This window comes from Lagenorhynchus albirostris, chromosome 14 (assembly GCF_949774975.1).
Source record: "Lagenorhynchus albirostris chromosome 14, mLagAlb1.1, whole genome shotgun sequence".
In the NCBI taxonomy this organism is placed as follows: Eukaryota; Metazoa; Chordata; class Mammalia; order Artiodactyla; family Delphinidae; genus Lagenorhynchus; species Lagenorhynchus albirostris.
The window spans coordinates 75,984,315-76,007,749 of NC_083108.1; positions in this window are offsets into that span (position 1 = coordinate 75,984,315).

Here is a 23,435-nt window from a genome sequence, read left to right on the forward strand (position 1 = left end):
AACCAAAATGTCCTGCTACCAAGGCCAGGATTTAAAGATTTACTTTAAAAATTTGTGGCAAAAAAATATATAATATAAAATGTACCATTTTAACCATTTTCAAGTGTACAATTCAGTGGCATTGTGTACTTTCACAGTGTTAAGCAACCACCAGCACTGTGTGGTTCTAGAATTTTCTCATCACTCCAAAAGAAATCCTCATACACATTAACAGTCACTCTTCATTCCCCTCTCTGCAGCCCCTCTTAAACCACTAACCTGCTTTCTGTCACTATGGACTTGCCTATTCCAGACATTTCATACACATGGAATCATACACATGGAATTGCATTTCATACACATGGAATCATACCACACGTGGCCTTTTTGACTGGCTCCTTTGGTATAACATAATGTTTTCAAGGTTCATCCATGTTGTAGCATGTATCAGTACTTCATTCTTTTTTATGGCTAATATTCCATTGTATGGATAGACCACAATTCATGTATTCATCAGTTGATCGACATTTTGGATGTTTTTATCTTTTAGATATTATGAATAACGCTGCTATGAACATTCCCATACATATTTTCGTTGAGCACCTGTTTTCTACTCTTTTGGGTATATACGTAGGAATGGAATTGTGGGGTGATATGTTTAACCTTATCAAGATTTGCTTTTAAAATCCCAGAAGGCTGGTCTCCTGACCATAGAGGACATAGCTTGAGTGGGAAAAACTTCCCCTAAGTTTCTCTATCATGTCCCCCGAGTCTAGGAGGGTAAGTACACAGATGAAGATAATTACTATGTAATTACCTTATCTATGCTTTAAACTCCATCTGCTAAGATCTCACTTTTAGAATATCCCAACTATCACCATCACATGAGCAACTGGGGAACTGTTATTCAAAGTACACTAATCAAACGGTTAACCCAGGATTTGTCATGTAAGTTTCACTTTCCGTTACACTTGTGGAAATTTAACAATTCTGACTATGACTAAGCTCAATCGCACTAACTTTGAATTGTCCAAATACCAGACCAGGTGAGCAGGGTCTTGAAATGGGCTTTTGCCGAATGGTAGCTTGCAATAATCAGCGTATCTTAAGGTGGGCTTAACTTGGGATCAGTAAAACCATAGTAGTTAAATTGCTTTGGGACAGTAGGACCTGGATTCAAGTCCCAACTCTGCCGTCAACTAACTTACCCTGGGGAAGTCACTTAACCCCTCTGAGTCCCCCAGTTCCATCCTCTGTAATATGGTTATAGGACATACTTCATGGCTCATTCGACAAACATTTATTATATCAATACACCCACTGTGCAACACATACTGTTAACCAGCACTGACTAAAACAGAAAGAGGTCCCTGGCCTTGTGGGGAGAGACAAAAAATAAACATAACAATAAGTAATTATGAAGTAGTTCGATGGTGATACATTTTATGAGGAAAAAAGTAGACCAGGAGAGCTGAGGGAAGGTCTGCATTTTAAATGGTGTGATCAGCATAAGCCCCACTAAGAAGGTGACTTTTGAACAAAGACTTGAAGAAAGAAGGAGGATAAGTCATGTGGCTATCTGGGAGGAAGAGGAACAGGTCGTGCAAAGGCCCTGAGGCACGAGTGTTCTGCCATGCTCACAGAAAGCAGAGGAAACTGGTGTGCCGGGCCTAGCGTGCATTTGGGGGAGAAGAGAAGGAGCTGATTTTGTGGGCCATGCTGAGGACTTTGGATTTTACTCTGAGAGAGATAACGAGCCCTGGTAGGTTTTTGACCTGAGCTGACTTCTATCTCAAAGGCATCATTTAATCTGCTATGTCGAAAGTAGACCACAGACAGACAGGGGCAGCAGTGGGCAGACCAGTTAGGCACATACTGCAGTCATGCAGGTGACAGAAGATGGGGGCTTGGACCAGGGTGCTGGCATGGAGGTGGTGAGAAATGCCAGGTTCTCAATACATCCTGAAGGCAGAGCCAACACAATTTCCTACTGGGAGGATTAAATAAGATAATGCAGGCAAAATTCTCATCACAGAGCCTGCATGTAGTTAATACAAAGTAATGGTAGTCACCATTGTTATCAAGGTGGGCAAGAGAGAATGTATTCAGTTTCCTGTGTGATTTGCAGTGAGTCATAAGGCCACCAAAGGTAACAAGACTTTAACATAATGAAGACAAGGGCTTCTGCGCCTTCCAGAGAACTGGGAAGCCCAAAGCAGCAAAACCACATCATTTAGGCCAAAATAGAGATTTTAGGGGCAAGCTTTTCAGATAATTGCAAAAGCTTCCTTCTCATAGTGTGTGGAAGGCAACATCCGTTGGGAGAAATGTTTGTTTCGAGATTCCCTGGCTTTGGAAATATTTACTTGCAATATCATTGCAGCCCAGGTATTTATTTTGGGGTTTTTGATTGAATGCCTAACTCCAGAATTCCTTTTAAGAAGAACCAATCGCCAAGAGTCAACTGGATTCCTTGCCACTTACCTTCTCTTCGTTCCAAATCCCAGAGATGAGACAAGAGCTCGTTTCTGAGGCTGATACAGATGGATTTTTCCAAGGGGGATGCCAGCATCACTCCTTGAGCCTCTGGTAATTATGCCCCCTGGAAGCCCTCTGCCAACCTCTTCCCATCAGACGTCTGGCCCCAGCAGGGAGAAACAGGGACCAAGGCACTTACTTTGGTTTTGACATCAGCAAAGGAAGGCTGATTAAATTCATCATGAGAGCAAATAAAACCTACCAAACCGTATCTCTCTTCGTCGTATCACCTGCATTTCTAGAGCTGGCAAAGGTCTCTCTTCCCTTTCTTTTTTCATTTTGCTCTGGATTAAGGTGTGATTTTTTTTTTACAGTTGATTAGAAGATAATAATGCCAGTGAGCTTATTGTTAATTGTTTGTATCTGTACTTAATACTTATAAGTGTGCTCAGCTCTTGTGAGCTAATATTTGGATTGTCAGATGTGTTAGTCATTGTAATTAATTGAGTCCATGTACATTTACTGGTGCCGTGGGGAGAGTTATAGGAACAGCAGCAGATATGAAAGGTCTCCACTACCTGCGCTTATCCCTAGAAAGAGAACTTTGGGGGATTGGATCCTTCGGGTGACATTCATTCTTCACCCGACCCCTTTCCTTACTCCTCCCGAGACGGTCTTCTGTGTAAGACCCTCTACATCCTCTCTCTCGTGGCTCCCTGTTAATTTCTATTGTACCACCAGGCCCACCTGCATTGTTTGTGGGGTCTGGTGCAAAATAAAAACATGGATCCCCTTGGTCAAAAATTATGTGGGATTTCAAGATGGTGACAGCAGAGTATTAAATCCAACGTGGGGCCCTGTGACTGCTTAGGTCACCTGCCGGTGAAGCCAGTTCTGCATACCACGATCACCTTTTGCCTTTTCCCCAAAGGCATCTCCCCACCAGAAAGCACCCCATCCCTCGTCTCTACAGCTGGAACAGTGTGCGGCATCCAAGAGGGTCTCAAGAAATGAGCAAAAGCATTTTCCAAATGCAAGCCTGAAAAATGCAGAGCGTCATCATGGAGCTCCCCTGTCCTCCGGTGGATGGGACAGAGGGAAACTTCTGGAGGAACAGAAATGCTCTATATCGATGTAGGGGTGGTGGTCACGGGGCGTAAACACTTGTCAAAACTCATCAAACTAGACTTCAGAGGACTGCGTTACACTGAGTTATCACTGCACATCAAATAAGAAATAGCCTACACAGCCCCAATAGCTCCACATTAACCTCAGGATAAAGTCTGTTTTTGTTATATGTCACACAAGGTCCTTCCCCAGGGGACCAGTCATAGTTTTCCAGTCTCACCTCCAGCACTTCTGTGGCTCCCTATTTTTCAGCTGTGCTGGCTGCAGCGTGCCCCACCTCTATGCCTTCTTACTCAACTGCTTCCCGGACGCCCAGGAGTAAAAAATCAGATATTAATAACTGGCAGGGCATCAGCACTACCTGGAAAGGACTAAGGAGCTGGACTGGAGTCCCGGAGCTTCCTGCTGTGCCGGGTGTTAACCCTTCCATTTCCACATTACGGGGAAGCGGATGGAGTCCCGGGGAGAGAGGGTGGGGAGGGAGGCACGCGGTGGGCTGCAGGCACTAACTATTTACCAATCGACACAGAGGTGATCAAACACGTGACCTGGCATCGCCAGAGCCGTATGTGCCTCCCGATATTCAACCCACCACCTAAAATGCGGGCCAGCCCTTCCTTCTCTGGCTGACACTTTCCTCCTCCTCCTTCAAATCTCAGCTTAAGGGTCTTCTCCTCCAGGAAGCCTTCCCTGACCCCATCTTCTCTCTTGATCTCTCCTTGCATATCTCCATAATAGCATCTACCACACTGTCCTAGATGAACTGACATCTGTCTTCTCCAGTTCTTTAAGGCTGAGCAGGTGTCTTCCTATTCCCATAGTCCAGCAAGGTACCAGACCCACAGAGACCGGGGTGCACACATGAGTGAAAGGGTTTTCTTTTGGCTTTCCTGGCACATGTTGCAGACACAGATACACACGTGTGAATGGAGGTGTGAACGAATGAATGATTGAATGTTCGCTTTACCTTATCTACAGTTCCTTTCATCGAGGCAGTGGGGAGACTTGGTACATGGGTTTGGTGAGGGGGTATTGCAGCAGCTACGATCTCAGACTCTGGACTCAGGCAACCTGGAGAGATCCTAGCACTTGCCGGTTGGCATGCTCAGGCAAGAGACTTGACCTCCCTGAGCATCAGACCAGGTCAGTATTGAACTGGCTTCACAGGGTTGTTGAGAAGCTCAAAGGAGACAATATCTGCAAAACACTTAGCCATCAGCAGCTCTGACTGAAAGAGAAGTTGGATCTTGTTCACCAGGGAGGCTGAATCGGTAGATGTGGTCACCGGATGACAGGAAAAGAAGTCATCTGCCATTCGCAGCCATCCTCAAATAGGCAGCTCTGACTTTTGTCTTCCATGGTCTACCTCATCTCCTGCGTCAGACGATTGCACAACAAAGTGAAAATTTCTCTGCAATAAGAATATAACTATCGGCAGATGTCACTGAACAGAAATCTGGAAGACAATAAAAATGGGCATTTTCTCGTTGGCCTCCACCTTCTTGCTTCTCTGTAGGAAGACTCCAATTTCAGCCCAGAGAGAGAAGACAGTGGTCCTCAATCACAAAAATCAAGAGAGAAACCAACGCACTGATTACCTTCCCAATCAAACGCCTTGTTTTCTGCCTTTATGGATATTCTGCCCAAGAATAATTCTTGGCTAAACATGGCATAAACTGTCCCATTGCCCCCACACTTCCACCTCCTTCCAAACCACGGTCTCCCAACCAAGTCCTGAATTTCCAAGAAAAGGCAGTTTTGTATCCAGCCTGAGAACTCAGACTACAGAATCAGATTGGAGTTCCAATCCTACCCTTACCAGTTCCTGGCTGTGAGATACTGGACAAGGCTCTTAACCTGTCATAGTTTTATTTTCCTATGCTGTCCGGCAAGGAAAGAACAATGTCTATATGGCAGAGTTTCTGTGAGGACTAAGTGACACTAAGTGGCAGAACTTGGTGAGATTCCATGAAGCGTTGGTTGTTACTATACTCATTGTTTTAAAAAAAAGAGGATATTTCAATCTTCCCTGGTGGTCCAGTGCTAAAGAATCTGCCTTACAATGCAGGGGATGCAGGTTCGATCCCTGGTCAGGGAACTAAGATCCCACATGCTGCCGGGCAACTAAGCCCACGTGCCACAACTACTAAGCTCGTGCGCCTCAACTAGAGCCCACGTGCCGCACACTACAGAGCCCACACGCTCTAGAACCTGCAGGCCACAACTAGAGAGCCCACGTGCCCTGGAGCCTACGCACCACAACTAGAGAGAGAAAACCTGCACGCCACAACTAGAGAGGAGTCCACGCGCCCCAAGTAAGAACCCACACACCACAAAGAAAGATCCCACGTGCCACACCTAAGACCCAATGCAGCCAAAAATAAAGTAAATAAATAATAAATAAATCTTTTTTTAAAAAAGGATATGGAATGGCAAAAATACTTAAAAATTTTATAATATACCCTGCAGACCTGCAAAATCGGGAAGACCCTCACTGCATAAATCATCTCATCATCTCCCGACGTGGTAGACTGAAAAATGCCCCCTCATGCCCCCGCCAAGATTTAGAGTCAAATCCCTGGAACCTGGGAATGTGATCTTATTGGAAAAAGGATCTTTGCAGATGTAATTAAGTTAAGCGTCTTGGGATAAGAAGGGACCCTAAGTCCAATTCAAGTGTCCTTAGAAGAGAAGAGAAAGGGAGGAGACATATGAAGGCCATGTGAAGACAGAGGCAGAGATTGGAGTGATGGAGCCACAAGCCAAAGAATGCCGGCAACCACTCGAAAACAAGGAAGGATCCTCCCCTAGAGCCTTCAGAGGGAGCATGGCCCTGCCAACACCTTCACTTCTGGCCTCCCCCCAGAATTGCGAGCAAATATACTTCTATTGTTTTAAGCATGCAGTTTGTGATCATCTGTTACAGCCGCCCAGAAAACTAACACATCCTATGGCATCCTTAATGGGGAATGCAATACCTTGCCTCGCAGGGCGTTTCTGAGGATGAAGAAGAGTGATTCTGCAGGTTTCCTGCCTTGAGCTGTTTGGGTAGAGTAGAAGCCAGCATGGGGCCCTTACAGCCTGATCATTGAGAACAGAGAGACTTGGGTTCAAATTCCAGCTTCCCTTTTAACCACTGTGCGATCTTGGACAGGTGACTCAACCTCTCTGAACTTTAGTTTCTTCATATATAAAATAGGAGTAGCAATATCCTTATCTCATGAGGTAATGGGATGATTCAGAAAAGACATCTGATGCGCCTAGTATGCAGAAAATGGGATGATGACTCTTGGGGGGAAATCCACCTAGCTTCCATCTAGGCAAGATGCCAATGTGGTTATGGGGTGCGCACAAAGCTAAACGGCATGAGCGGGGTGACCCCGTGGCCGTTCCTGGTTAACATGGCCAGAAGGAAGGGCCTGGCTGTCTCGAGGTGCCTGGTGAGATGCCCACACTCAGGCCTCCTGCTTTGTTGTTCCTGCTGAAATCAAAGGGGACACATAGCCTTGAAAGTCAGCCCTGTGCTCCCAAAGTGTCGCCCTGTGTCTGCCAGGAACCTTCTAAAGGCAGCGACTTCTAAACAAGCAATATTGACTCCACGGCCATTCCTGCTCCTGCTTCCTGAGTAGGTCTGTGTTCAGAAGGCCCCGCCATCCATGACCCTCCTACTTACTGCCTAGAAGGGGCACATCCTTTCCACTCAGTTAAAAGGCCATTTTTCCAGTGAGAGCAGGTCATATTTCAAACTGCATTGCCAAGGTATCGGGAGCCAGTAAAAGGGGGCATTTAACACCGTATTTATTTTGACTGGCAAAACAGGTCATGGCTGTAAAAGAAACAGCTCTTGAGAACGAGGCAGCCTCGCCGACTCTGGGCTCACTCTTTCTACCCACACACACACTGTTTAAAGCATTCCAGCGCTGCTGCCAACTTTCCTGGCAGAGCTCTTATTTCTTTACATGTATGTTGCATTCCATCTGTTTAATGTGCTCTCTGTGCCATTCGTGGATTTTGGCAAAGGGCTGGCGAGGTGGCATGGCATGCTGAGGCTTGTTCTAAGCAAAACAGGGCATGAGGCGGAGGGAGGTTGGAGGCCGATGAAAGGGTCCCATTTCCCCTTTGGTTCAGGGGGGCCCGGAGTTGCAAAGACAGAAGGGGAATCGCGAGCAGTTTTTCTCCAGATGTGGCTGAATCCTGTGTGTGCCACTGCTGCAGCTCACGCTTCGGGGGATTTGGGGCTGTACTTTTACAGTTTCTGATACATGGTCAGGAACATTAAAGTGATAGAGAAAGGTAACAGGGGGGAAATCGACTCATACTCAGGAATCTGGGGTTTCCCTAGAAACCTTCTAAGGCGAAGGCCAGAAAATGCCAACACCTGGATCCGATAGGCCCAAGGCCTAAAGAAAACTGGACTCGATCTTTACATGAGTCTCAAGAACCATTAAGTACTTGGTTGGAGAAGCTGAGGCGACATGCTGTGATTTGGATCCTATTTCATCTACTTGGAAGACAGGAAAGCCAGGTTTATGCACCACCAAAACATCTGGTGAATTCAGTTAAAAAGAAAATGCGCCACTCCAGTTGGGGGCTGGGGGGTGGAGGTGGGGACAAAACCCTTTAGGAACAGTTGTTGGGTATTGGGTGACCAAGCCCATGCTGCCAATTGACTCAAATATTCACTTTTCCATCGGTTCCTGTTGAAGGGTTGGGCTCTTCAGAATGGGGAAACAAAGGCTCTGCCACAAAGATTCTAGGGTTAAAAGACACGGAAAGGTTCTCACCTTATGAAAAAGTTCGAGTGCACATTTTTTTTTGAGTCCAGCCGAGAGTGTGAACAGAATCCCCCTGTTAAGAAATGGAATTACTCACCTGAATCCGGAGAGATGACATGGTACAGGAAAAAATAAGATACAGCCTCCTAATAAGAAACAGCCACATGTGGAATAAAATTAGTGCAAGTTGTGTAATCCCAGTTGGCCAGTTGTAAGAACAGGGAGGGGAAAGGAGGATGGGGAACATGTTTCAGATGTGATTCAACAGGTCCTGGAGCCCGTCCTGACCCTCTGGGCTGGAATTTCTGACTCCCTTCTCTGCCTTGACTCAGAATAGAAAACCGTATCCTGACCGCGCATTTCTTTTTATAGAATTAAACTTTCTTGCCAACTTCCTCCAGAGCACAAGATCATCCCTCGTCGGCTCTAAACAATACGCCAATCATCAGATGGAAGTGAGGGGGAGCCACTGACCTGTTTGCACCAAACATAACCCAGGCCCCGAGCAGAAGACAAACAACGGGAACAGAGCTTGGCTTTCGTAGCCGGCCTGGTAAATACAACATGTCCTTACAGGTTGGAAAACCGTCTGGCTCATCTTTGTACTTTCTCTTCTTTCTCCCACTTCTTCTAACTTGGATCTCATCATTCGGCTTTGACGGGGGCCAAGTTCACATTTGCCAGATACCGAGTGGATAATGGATGGTTTGTAAGATTAGTAATAGGCTAGGGATGAGGAGTAAAGCAGCCAAGGGTTTACTGTCTGTGTGCATTGAAATAACTTCTCTTGATCCCGATTTCCCACCCAGCCCTGGGAGGCTGGCCACGTGCTGATGGGAATCAGGGGGGATGGGAACAGAATGCTTTAGTTCCCATCCATTTGTCGCCATATTTGCACTGGCAGCAAGAGCTCCAGGATACCCGCTTGCCCTGGCAAATCGGTTAGCAGGGGTGATTTCATTTCTTGGGTGTAAGATATACTGGGGCTTGGAAGTCCAAAGGGGACGTTAATAGAATGCAAAGTGTTTAGTAGTCCCTCATTAAAAATTGATTTTGTTTTCAACGCTTAGAGGACGGAACAGTGAAGTTGGAAACTGTGCTTGTAATTGGGAGCAGGTCTCCTGCCAGATTCTAACAGCTTCAAGGGATATCCAGTTTTAGGTTTACAATACTACATTCTGGCTCATTGAAATTGCATCTAAACGTTGCCAGAATGTGTCATAAACTACAAAATCTGTACTGAGATATATCGACATAATGGCTCTGTAGCCTTAAGTCAGAGGGCTTGGGGAGCAGCATTTGTTCTCAGCAGGATCATTCTTGCTTTGTCTCCCAGAAGACTTGGGGCACCTGGGACAATTATCATTCATGGGATTCCAACCCTGGTCTGACCAGTTCGCTCAGCTACTTAGGACACCATGCTAAAGGACTCTAGACACAAAGCATCTTCTTTCAGATCCTCCATTGACCAAGCTCTCTCCTGCCTCTGAGCCTTTGCACGTGATATTCCCCCTGCCAGGAACCCTACTCTCCTGGCTGATTCCTAATCTATCCCTCAATTTACAGGCTGATTTTTCATGGACGGCTTCCCTGACCCCTCAGACTGGGCTCCTTGGTTGCTGCTTTAGTCCATTTGGGCAACTGTAACAAAAATGCTGTAGACTGGGTGTCTTAAACAATAGACATTTATTTCACACAGTTCTGGAGGCTGGGAAATCCAAAATCAAGGCAGAGTCAGTGTCTGGTGAGGGCTCACTTCCTGGTTCACAGATGGCTGTCTTCTTGCCATGTCCTCACGTGATGGAAGGCACCAGCGAGCTTTCTGAGGTCTCTCTTGCAAGGGCACTAATCCCATTCGTAAGGACTCTGCCTTCATGACCTAACTGCCTCCTAAAGACCCCACCTCCTGATACCTTCACATTGGGGGTTAGGATTTCAGCATACGAACTTGAGGAGGACACAAACATTCAGTCCATGGCACTAGCACTTATCAAAATTGTAACTTAAAACTTCTGTTTCGTGCTTGATTAGAGCTGTAACTTCTCAAACTATAATGTGCACACGAATCACCTGAGATCGTGTTAACGTGCAGATTCTGATCCAGCTGACCTGGGGTGGGGTCTGAGAGTGTGCGTTTCTAACAGTGTCCCGGGTGACACTGATGCTGCTGGCCCATGGACCACGCCCTGAGAGCAATGGCACCCACCTCTCTCAATCACAGTTCAGTGAGAGAAGAAAGCCTGCCAGAAAATGAGTTGAGCTACTGTCTTCTCAGTTCTCCTAAGGATGGTGCTTAACTAGAAGCACTGACTAGAAGTTAGTTCCTTAAACATCTTGTATGCCTTAAGGCAAGGTTTTTCAACCTCCATGCTGTTGACATTTAGGGTTGGATAATTCTTTGTGGTGAGGGGCTGTGTATTGTGGGACGTTTAGCAGCATCCCCAGCCTCTGCCCACTAGATGCCGGTAGCACCATCCCCCAATTGTGACATCCAAAAAGATCTCCAGAAATTGCCCAAGGTCCCCTGGGAGGCAACATTGCCCCTACAGGAACTACTGCCTTAGGACATTAGGGCATCATCCTCTGGCATGCCCAGCTGAGAAGAGAGGGAAGTCAAGGCAAGTGTTTTGCCCATGGCTATGGTCCCATTGTCTAGCACAGCGTTCTGTACAGGGCGGACCCTAAATATGCATTTGATGATTGACTGACTGAATGAATGAAAGAAAATAAATGAATGAAAATGAACTCCCAAATCCTGCTTGGCTGGTGGGTGAACAGAACTGCCTTCAAACAGTCTCCAACCTCCGCCCCTCTCTACCCCTCAAAAAACAGTAAAACTTAGTGGGCCAGTTGTCATCCAAGGCACAATTTTTCTAAACGTAGCATTTTCCAAAGTAAATATCCTTTTGAAAAAAAAAAAATGAAGCTTCTCGCTTGAGATCTTTTTTTAAAAGTCTCCAGTGACTAAAATCCTCTTACAGTAAGTACCCAGAGAGTTGCATTTGCTTAAAGAAAAAAAAAAATGCCATTTTTAGTCTCAAGTGTAGAAAGTACTTGAAAATCATATACTTTTTTTCTTTTTGCATCTGACTGGGCAAATTATAAAATGGTAGAATTAATTTTTGTTCTAGATTGATTCTAAAACTCCATCTCAGACTGAGGCCTCATGGATAAAGTAACATCAGGAACTTATTTGGAAAAAAAAAAATCCCTGTAGTTAAAAACACCATGAATTCGAGGAAAAAACAGTAGTTGTAGGGTTTGGGAGGGGGGAGGGTTAATCTTATATGATTTCAAGAGGAAGATTGCAAATAAATAAAGATAAATCTGCACCTTGCTCAAAAGCTATGGACTGGGGTTCTATTAAGAAAAAAAGTGAATTCATTCAATTTGCTTGTTTCTACACACTCAGAGACTTGGAGACAAGTTTTCAAACCAAATTGCTACGTAGAAAGCAAAGCTGACCTCTCCCTCTTCTCTTTCAAACTTTGGGCAACTGGGATTTGGAGCACTGAAGAGGTTTCTGGAAAAGGATACGGTGGTGGTGACATTCCAGTGCTCTTCTAAGTATTATCCTTCTTTACTTAGTAGAGGCAGAAAATCTTCTTTATCTTGTGTGCTTACTCTGCAATTAACTGGTAGTGGCTGTATGTGTGTTTTTCGGAAAACAGTGCTATGATCGGTTGGTGATGTCTGCCATAGGCAGAGGAGTGGAGAGTTGTGGTGAAATAGCTGAGTATTTGCCATTTCTGGATACTCATATGGTCTTCTCTATCATAGGTGTTTTAGGAAAAGGAGAACATCAAGGAGAAGGTGCTGCACATCTGAGCATGATGTGTCTCACTCCATGTCACAGAGACACACCAAGACAACCTTTCAATTCAAGAAAGCTCCCGGGCTTCCCTGGTGGCTCAGTGGTTGAGAGTCTGCCTGCCGATGCAGAGGACATGGGTTCGTGACCCGGTCCGGGAGGATCCCACATGCCGCGGAGCGGCTGGGCCCGTGAGCCATGGCCGCTGAGCCTGCGCGTCCGGAGCCTGTGCTCCACAATGGGAGAGGCCGCAACAGTGAGAGGCCCGTATACCGCAAAAAAAAAAAAAAAAAAAAAGAAAGCTCCCAAGACAGACGTGACATAGAAACGCACTTCTGGGGGACATTTCCCTTCCTCCTCTGGACATGTTGGAAGAGGATACCATATGTGTGACCCCCTGTCTCAGGGTCAGTATGGCCAGGACATGCCGTTTCCCCCCATCCGGTTACCCTACATTCGACTCTGTCGCCATGACACCATATGCTGCCGAAACAACACATCTTCCTTCCTTGGAATAAAAAGGTCTTTTCATAAGACTTATTAAGTCTGAATATTAATCATATTCATCATTATTCAGTCTGCTTGCTGTCCACAATATTTAAATGAAGGGAAATGAAAAAATGGAAAAAGACAAGTTTAGGATTTTCAAGACACTGATGAGTAAGTAATGATGGGGAAGAAAGCAACAGTGACCATAAAAAAAGAGTGAAAAAAAAGAATCCACAAATAGACTCAACTTTCAATATTAGTCTTTATTTCAAAAATAAGGGGAAGGGTGATTAAAGAGATGAATTCACATTTGAATAGAGTCCAAATGACTTAAGAATTATTTGGATTCAAGTATTTCAGTTGGACAAGGAATGATATTAGAGTTATGTGATACATTAGGGGCTAAAATGAAATGGAAATATCTCTTTCATTTAAAAGCAATTTTCTGGCCTTTGTGGTCCTTGAGAATTTCCTAGGTTGTGAGGGCCAACCACCATCCTCCAGCTTTGTTTTGGACACATGGACTCCTATTTCAGACCCATTCTGTTTGGGGGGGAAATGGAGTTTGTATTTATGAGAGCTCCTTTTTAAAATCATGTGGCTGTGAGGGAAGGCTTTCCACGGAGAGCTGAGAGATCAGTAATTTTGAATCCAAATTAGAAAGTTTAGGTAATAACGATATAGCAGAATCACATCTGAAGTTGGTGCTGGCTTCAGAACCTCGCCCTCATGGAAGATACCCACATGAGGTCCATCACTGATTAGTGGGGCAAACGTGCAACTGCCGGCTTGGGAAGACAGGAAGCAGGTGGCCCAGCAATTCTCCACCACATCTCAAAAACTGAATGTATGTGATGGGACCCATCAAGCAAGATTTAACTATAAACCCAGCAAATATTTATTCAGCACCTACTTTGCGCCAGGCCCCGTACTAAGGACCCTTACATATGGCATCTCATTCATCTCCCCACCCCACCTCAACCTCCAGCCTTGACAAGCAGAACCACCCAGGCAGACTCCTTCATCTCTCATTCCTAAATGTGGATTTGATAGTTACCTTACAGCAGGGTTTCTCAACCTCAGCACTATTGGCATTTTAGGCTGGATAATTCTTTGTTTTGGGAGATTGTCCTGTGCATTGTAGGACATTTAGCAGCATCCCTGGCCACTACCCACTAGATGCCAATAGCACACCCCATCCTAGTTATGACAACCAAAAACGCCTTCTAGACATTGCCAAACGTTCTCTGGGAGAGCAAAATTGCCCCCAGTTGAGACCCTCTTCCTTAGAGACAGAATGATTTGAATCCTCAGGCAGCTGTAGATAAACATTCCTTTTATTCCCTCCTATGGTCTGACTCAGTGGTTTTCAAACCTTAGTGGTTTATACACAATACCATATATACCCAACTTTATGGGCAGGGCATTTTCAAGGCTAACTTGACTGCATCCTTTTTTGCCTTATGTGCTGACATGAGAACCTAAAACCTCCTTTAAATTTAACACCACTGGTCTCCTGAAGAGCCCTGCAGTGATCACAAAGATCTTTCCAGCACAGAATCTCCCTCATGCCCAGGCCTTTCCCATGAAGCCAAAGGTGACAACTGCCATTATTGAACACTTCCCCCGGTGTCCCACCATCTCACTAAATCCTCACGTCGACACCATGAGGTAGGTACTTTTTCTGCCCCATTTCAAGAGGAGACGCCGAGGCTCACACAGGTTAAATAACTTGTCACAAATTACACAGCTAGTAGATGGTGGAACCCACTTGATGCCAAGCTGTATGGCTTTTCAAAAGAAAATATGCACAGCATACACTCAATAACTATTAGTGACTGTTTACTAGTGGGAAACAAATCTGTCTAATTTGATCACGAGCAGTTATTCAAAATTCTTTCGCTGAACGGAAGAAGCCTGATTGGATTGCCCAATCCTCCTAACCTCATGGCTAGCAAGGACAGGGATATTCCGGATATATACGTATATATACCCCAAACTGTGTTTCTCTTCTAAAACACAAAACAGAAGCTACCGAAACATGTATTAACTAACTGTCAAAATAAAATAGATCATTTCCTTTGGAACTATGGAAAGACTGGAGTATTGGCAGGTACTATAAAATAATCCCCATCATACTTGTCACATTGTAGTACCATTACACATTTGCTACTACGTTTTCCCACATGGCTGAGTGCTTCTTGAGGTCAAGGACCAATTTACTCATCGTCACTAGACCCTGGTCCCATACTATAATTGTTGAGTTAGTGAATAATACATGAATACACTTTTTAACCTCACACGCATACTTTATCTCCATTCTCTCAGTAATCGTGGGCGGCATATATTTTCAAGAGCCTCTTTTTCACAGGAAGAGACTGAAGTTGAGAAAGATAAAGTGACCAGTAACAAGGTCACCCTGTGGAAAACTGTGGACTCAAGTCTCAGGCTTTGAACCCCAGATCTCACGCTTTTTTACAATAAGGGCTTCCAAGGTAAAGGTGGGTTGGGAACCCCAGGTGCTAGCATTGCCCCTGACATCTAACGTTTCTGAACTGTCTTACTATGAAGCAAATTAAACATAGGGAAATTGCTTCCTACAAGCCTTTAATGTTCATGGATTCAGCCTCACATTGCTTGTGGAGAGAAAGAGAGAACAATGTAAGAAGTACAGGTAGTTCTCATAGCAAGCTATGGGATGTGGGCATGTCCGTGGTGACTTTTGGGTGGAACAGGAGGATGGCTGATCCCTTGATTCCCAGTCTCAGGAATTATCAGCCTCTTCTCATATGTGGCCTTTGGCTGCCCTGAGTGGGAGTCCAGTGTTTATAAATGCTTTAAAGTATTTAAGGGTCATGATTTCTCATCCAATCTGACCCGTAGATACAAGGATATTGCTTCTTCTCGTACTAAACCAAAGAATAATGTGGGATAAACTGGCTGGGCAGAACTTACTGTATTGAGAGATGGTCTGTGAATGACCAACGTGGCTGCTTCCTAAGAGATTTTTGAGGGATGCGTGTGACTATCACCAAATATGCCGATTTCTGATCCCAAGATATACCTGAGAATTATTGGGAAAACATCAAAACCAGACCTTACGCAAGAGATCTATGAAGACATAAAACAAGAAAGAAAGACAACTTTGATATTTTTTTGAGTGCTAGGCATTGTTCTATGAAGTTTATATATACTAACTCATTTAATCATCAAACATGCCTATTTGGTAGGTACTATCATTATTATTCCCATTTCACAGATGAAAAAACTGAGGTATAGAGAGATTCCATAATTTGCCCAAGAACTTAGCTAGGAAGTGACAGAACCAGTATTTGAACCCCAAGAGATTGGGCCATCTACACTAAACCACATTCCTTTCTCCCCAGCTAGGCAGTGATCTCCAGGAGACTTAGATTAGAGTTCTTCATCTTTCTGTTTCCCCCAAACCTGACCCTAAGAATTCAATAAAGCCTGTTTTGATGTGAATCAACCTCTTAGATTGTTGACTGTCCTTTAAAACATTTTGACAAGGCAAAAAGAACAATTACGCAGGAGCTCAACATTTCAAGCAATCTATAGCTTGGTAAACACACCAAAAGGAGTGGAAACAGGGTGGTGAAATGAAATATAAATAGCCTTACCATTATCTGCAGAGCACATTATAATGCATAACAGTGGCTGGTCTGCTCTCTATAGAAAACACAACCTCTTTGCAATGTTTTGTTTGTGTTACTGTTTCTGTTAGTGTGAAAGGATTACAAATAAAGAGTTAAATATTTTAGTGAGAATTCTATTAATTGGGCCAGGAGTTGAATGTGGGCCTATATTTGTCCTAACTCTGAAAAATGCATTGCGAAGCCCAATCGTGTATGCAAGGTAGCAGGGGAAAGGCTTAGCCTACTCAAGACAGCTGTTTTCAAGCAAGTTGACAACCACTTTGCCAGGGTTCCTTTAATGAGCTAATTGCAAAGGGCTCTTAGGTGTTCACTGCAGCCAGTCCTGGAGGAGCTCTACTTAAGAAACACTGAATGAGTCATTAGCACCTGAAATACTATAAACACTAGAGACTCTTAGAACTTAAAATGAAATGAATGTATCTGCCACTTCAGACTGATCTTCTGGAGCGGTCAGGACTTTTTCAATTGCAAGCAGCAGAAAACCAACTCAAATTGGCTTAAACAGAAAGGAATGTTTGTTAGCATTAGGCAGGGCTGAATCCCTGTGCTTAAAGGATGTCAGCAGGAATCTGACTTTGTCGTTTCCTGGCTTTTCTTCCTTTGTGTTTGCTCCATTCTCAAGCAGGCTTCCCCTAAATGATGTTAAAGCCATTCCTGGCAGTTCCAGCTTTACATTCTACCAGCTTAGCATCCCAGTGGAAAGATAGCACTCTTGTTATCAATACTTCCACCAAAAAAATCACAGGGCTAAGACTCTTTGGCTCTTATTGGCCCAGCTTGGGTCACATGTCCGTCCCTGAGCCAATCCCAGTGGCCAGAACAACACTGTACTCTTATTAGTCAGGACTGGATCAGCCTACCTCTAAAGCCAAGACATGGTCAGGCCCACTTGGAGCCACAAGGATCAAGGGAGACAGGAGCATTTTCCCAGAGAAGTATCCAAATTCTGATTCCAGACAATGGGGGCAGGGGTACAGAGAGGGTGGGTGGTGGGCAGGCCAAACCAATGAATGTCCTTGGAACCTTCTCTCTAAATTATCTCCAACAAGCAAGGTGTTATCAAGCAGAGAAACTTTACAAGCATAATTTAGATATTTGCTTAGATATCTGAGGTTTAAAATGTGACCTGTATTGGCTGCAACATTTTGGAAATGGTTTTCTGCAAATTGCACTCACCCACATGACTTGAAGTTTGGGGGGTTTTCTTTCTATCTTTCTTTCTTTCTTTTTTTTTTTTTTCTAATTCTTGGAACTAGTCCTTAAAAAAAGAGGAACAGAAATGCCACAGAATGATTCAAAACAGACAACTCTGAGAGCAGACAGAGATGGCAAATCAACACACTGTTGACATTCCTCTGGTCCTGATGACACTTCTTATGTTGAATAATATTCTCAGGGTTCCTTTCTGCCTCTCCATTTTTATGTTATCGACTTTGCTCCTAATTACAAAAGCAATATCGACCTAATTCAGAAAGAATTGAACACATCCAGAAAGCACCACAGTGAGCATACTCACACATATACACCATTTTAGTTATAAATACCATCATCCACCATTTTAGTTAGAAATATCTATTTAATGAGTACCTTGCCCTAGGTATAGTCCAGGAACCATCCTAGCCCCATTTCACAGATGAGGAAACTGAGGCTTACAGCATTCCAGCTGATAAGTAGAACTGGAAACTGAATCTGATCTCCAAGCCTTCATCCTTATCCCCTCTATTACTCCTCCACTCTATCCTATTACCCAAAGAGTTCCAAAATTAACCTTACAAAAAGGACATAGTGTTCATAATGTTTTATGGCCTGCTTTTTCATATACCACTTTTGCCCATGTTATTTAACATGCTTCTATGCAATTTTTTTGGACTGATTGAATCTGTCATATGGATGTGCCATAATTTACTCAACTAATTGCTGATTATTGGACACTTAGGTTACTTCTAATTTTTCAGGATTATATTAAATGTTAGAGTGAGCCACCTCGGAGGAACTTTTTCAAATACATCTCTGATTACGTCCTTAGGATAAATTCCTATAATTGCTGGATCAAAGGGATTGGGTATTTTTAGTGTTTTAGTGTATTGCCAAGTTGCTCTTCAGGAAGGCAGGCCCAGTGTACAATCCCACAGCAACACATGAGTTTCTGTTTTTCCACTCTGTCCCATTATGCCTCTTCCTCAGAGATTACTAGTCCTTAGCTAATTGTGCCTCCCACCCCCTGTAATGGGGAGTGGGGACCTTTTCAAAGTATAAATTGTTTAATAGTATTCAAATGGTTTAATGAAAATGCAGCAGTAAAAATCTGTCAGTAACAATTTGCATCCCTATCATCATTACTGCTTGCGCTGGGAGAGTTCATAACCCATTTTCCCCCAGCCTGTGGGGCTGGATCCACAGTCTTGGCACAGGACTCTGGCCAATACCATTAAGGTAACTCTGGTTACGAGTCAGGAGTTACGCACTGGCTTCAGTAAAGGAGGATATGAGGCTGACCTGCTACAATGATCCTAGCTTATGACTGTGAGCGTTATGCTGACATGGCGCCCATCCACCCAGCTTCCCTTTGTATGGAAACAGCCATGCTTTGAGGAGCCACTGTCGGCTATTTTGTGTCCCATGGTGGGTCCTGTAATGTAGGCTGTAGCCCAAGATTCCACGGCTCTATGTCAAGCCCAGGCTTGGAACATCAGAGTAGGTGCTCAGTATGTGTTTGTTGTTGAATGAATGAATGGATTTGCTTACAACGGATCTCTTTTTATACTGTGTTCAGTACTCCTTCCTCCTTTTTCTGGTAGCAGCACCCCCAATGGGTAATTCTAAAATGTAGTTTTAGCAGGAGGAAGGTAGATTCCACTTTGTATGAGTTGGTGCTGTCCCCTAGACCCACCTGAACTGGGAGGTAAAGTATAAACACTTCAGCCCTTTGGGCCTCTCCATGGTGTGAGGCCAACATTCTTTTTCTTCATCTACACACTCCTCCTTGGCTTATTCCCATTTCCAGGTTGTGCCCTGTACTTTCCATCCTTTGTGTGTTTACTCTATTTCTCAAGTCCAGCATGTTCCTCCCTCTGTCCCTCCCTATGGAAATCCTACAAGCCCGTCACGAAGGCCACCTTTTCCAGGAACCCTTTCCTGATCTGCCTTATTTTATTTTCTTCAAAGCACCGGTCAGGACCTAAGGCTCCCTTACTTGTTTATGTGATTATGGTCTGTCTTCCCTACCATGAGGCTCCTGGGGTGAGATCTTGTCTGTCTTGTTCACAGCTGCATCCCCAGCTCCTAGAACAGAGCCTCAGATATTGTAGGGGCTCAAAAAACCTGTCTCAACTGACCCAGTCTTGGGGATGTCACGTAAGCAAGGCCAGTGAAAGATTTCACCCAGGAGTTGGGTGCCTGCCCAGTCATCTGGTGGTCATTGGTCATGGCTGAGGGCTGCAGGTCTGCTTTGGTCCACCCTCTTCCTGGGACCCAGGGGCTCATCTCTTCTTTAATTCCAGAACTACCCTACAACCTTCTAATCAATTATTTCTTGTCCATGTGACTGTTTCTGCTCCTCCATCACAGAACCCTAACCATATACTGATCTTCATAACTAAGGCTCATTTGCAGAGGAGGAAACTGAGGCATGGGCTTGCCCCACATCCCAGAGCCAGTATCACTTGTGGGCTTTGAGGAGCTTTTCCTGAGTTCCTGTTGAGCTTGGCTGGTCAATAGCCAACTCAGAACAAGACGCAGCCCTTTTACTCTGTTTTCCAAGTGCCCACCCTTTTGTTGGCAGCCTGACCTCCACCTGGTAGTACGGAAGTGAGTGTAATCCTTGGGAAGCAAAGGACCAGGTAGGAGGTGCTGCATGCCGTCTGGAAAGGTGAGGACTGAATTTGTTCCTTGGTGGCTTCCATAACTGAAGGAGACACAAAACCAAGCCCCTCTCTTCTTGGGCTTGGGTTCCTCCTGGCTCCTACACCTATCAATCAAGGTCCATTTGATGTTCTGGGTCCACATGCCCTTAGCCCCCTTCCATGCTCCTGTCAACTCTGATTGGACTCTACAGAATTTATGACACAATGTTGTGATGATTTCTTGACCTGCCATCTGTCAAGACTCATGTCTTAGCATCATTCATTTATCAAATATTTATTGAGCACCTACTACGCATGGCCTCGTTCTGGAAAGTTGGGATATATCAGATTCCTGCCCTTGTCAAGCTTACAGCAGGAGGAATAAATAATAAGTAACAGATCATAATAAATGAGCAAATAATCTAGTATATTAAAAGGTTATAAATCCTCTAGGAGAAAAAGTCGGACAAGGTAAGGAGATTAGGAAGAAGTAGAGGGGCAGGTTACAGTTTTAAACAGATTATAGGCATTCCTTGAGATGTTGTGGGTTCAGTTCCAGTCCACCACAATAAAGCAAATACTGCAATAAAGCGAGTCACATGAATTTTTTGGTTTCCCAGTGCATATAAAAGTTATGTTTACACTACACTGTAGTCTATTAAGTATTCAATAGCATGATGTCAAAAAACAATGCACATTCCTTAATTTAAGAATACTTTAGGGCTTCCCTGGTGGCACAGTGGTTGAGAGTCTGCCTGCCGATGCAGGGGACATGGGTTTGTGCCCCGGTCTGGGAAGATCCCACATGCCGTGGAGCGGCTGGGCCCGTGAGCCATGGCCACTCAGCTTGCACGTCCGGAGCCTGTGCTCCGCAACGGGAGAGGCCACAACAGTGAGAGGCCCGCGTACCGCAAAAAAAAAAAGAATATTTTACTGCTAAAAAATGATAACAATCATTTGAGCCTTCCGTGAGTCGTGATCTTTTTGCCAGAGTCACATAAAAGATCCCTGGTCACAGATCACCATCACACACACAGTGATGAAAATGTCTGAAGTATTGTGAGAATTATCCAAATGTGACACAGAGACATGAAGTGAGCCAAAGCTATTGGGAAAAATGGCGACTACAGACTTGCTTGATGCAGAGTTGCCATAAACCTTGAATTTGTTAAAAAAAAAAAAAATTGCAGTATCTGTGCAGCACAATAAAGTAAAGCACAGTAAATGAGGTCTACCTGTACTCAGCCAGCAGTGGCCTCACTAAGGAGAAATTGGAGGAAAGAACAGCTGCTGCGTCACACGGGTGCCTGGAGTAAGGGTGTTGCGGGCCCATAAGTGCAATGTCCCTAAGTGAAGAGCTTTAGAATCCAGCAGATCGGGGTTCCAATTGCTAATGCTCTACTTTCTGTCTGGGTGAGCTTGGGAAAGTTAATTAACCTCTCTGAGCCTCAGTTTCCTTATATGGGAAACGGATAAAAATTAGATAATACCCACAAAGCAGGTGGAACAGAGCTAATACTCAGTAAGTGTTAAAAACAGGCCCTGCCCAATCCCAGAGATACGGGAAATAACTACAGGGAAGTCCGAGGTAGCAGCGGGCAGTAAAGCGTGATGATTAAGAGCATCAGCTGTCATTTAGTAGCCCTGTGACCTTGGGCTAGTTTATGTAACCTCAGTCTCCTCGCTTTTAAGTGGGATAATAATAGCAAAGACATCAGACAGTCATTGTGAGGAATCAGTGAGCGAATCCTGGAACGTGCTCAGGAGGTGGGCTTGGCTCTGAAGAAGCACTCAATGAATGGCAGCTAATTTTTGGCCAAAACCATGGGGAGAGAGGCTTTCTTTTCTCCGTAGGATTGCTAAACTGGTAGGATGTGAGCCGGGAGCTGCTGGGGGCCAGCTGTGGGAGGTCCCGCCTGCAAAGGAAGCCAACCCAGAGAAGGCAAAGCTGAGAGGTGGACAGAAAGTGACGACTTTTTAAAAAATGTAACTTTAAAAACGACCCCCCACCCCCAAATTAACCCAAAAAACTTACTACCAGGGGCTTGCACCATACACGCATTTAACTTATGCAAATGCAATTCTACGCCCTCGCCTTGGTGATGTGGAAGTGAGTGCAGTCCTCAGGAAGCAAAGGGCCAGGTACGAGGTGCTGGGTGCCCGCTGGAAAGGTGAGGACTGAATTTGTCCCTCAGTGGCTTCCGTAGCCGAGGGAGGCTCCAAGCCAAATCCCTCCCTTCTGCCCTCTGGTTCCCAACCATCCCAATGTTCAGCACCTTCGGATGCCCTTTTTAAAACCTCTCAAGATCTCACCGACCTGCTCATGAAACAATTGCTTGAAAGAAGTGATAACAACAGAAAGCCACTATGAATTATTCTCTGCTTTTAAAGGAATTTTTTTTTTTTCATTTCACTAGCGCTGAAAATCTAGTCATATGTCTTTGTGTGGGAGGTATTGTGTATTCATTCTCTGGACAACTCCAGCTGCACTTCGGACGTGCAGGCCCTCGCTGTGACTCTGGAGCCCACCCCCCCAGACTCTGCCGCCTGGAGGTCACAATGGAGCCGTTCTCAGTTTGTGGCCTGCAGCCCACTGAGAGGGTCTGCCGCTGCCTCCTGAAGGCCACGACCTGGTCCCGAAAGGCCATCTCTTCTTCTAGTTCTTCCGAGAAAGTAACAAGTACATCCATGGATTGCCAGCTTTAGGAATGACTAAGTGCCACTTTCTAGGAAACTACTAACTGAGTTACTACAATTTACTACTCCTAACTAAAATTAGTCTGTTACTAGGCTTTACTAAGAACTCAGCTGCAGCGTTCTTCTTGGAAGCCTGGCCCCTGCTCCATGTTTGCCAACATTGTAAAACTCCTACTGCACAAATCAGAAAGTGGGAACTGGTGATGGAGATGGCATGAAGGGTCTTTGGCCATGCCTAAGTGAGCCAAAGGTCAGAAGAACTTGAGAGCCACTCTTCCAGGATCTGGAAATTCAGAAAGCCCCTCTCTGGGGTGCTTTAGTGCTCCCACAACACATTTCAGTAGCCCTGACATTTCCAGCTGCTCCTACATCATACTGACTCCACACATTTAAACCATGAGTTACCCATACAACACGTTTTAGACAACAAATATCCATAAATAACATTAAAATTCCAGTTCTGACCTCCAGATACCTAAGACCTCCTTCATACATTTAATAAATACTCATTAAGACTTTAAAATGTATAAGGCATGTGTTAGTTCTGGGGCATTACAGG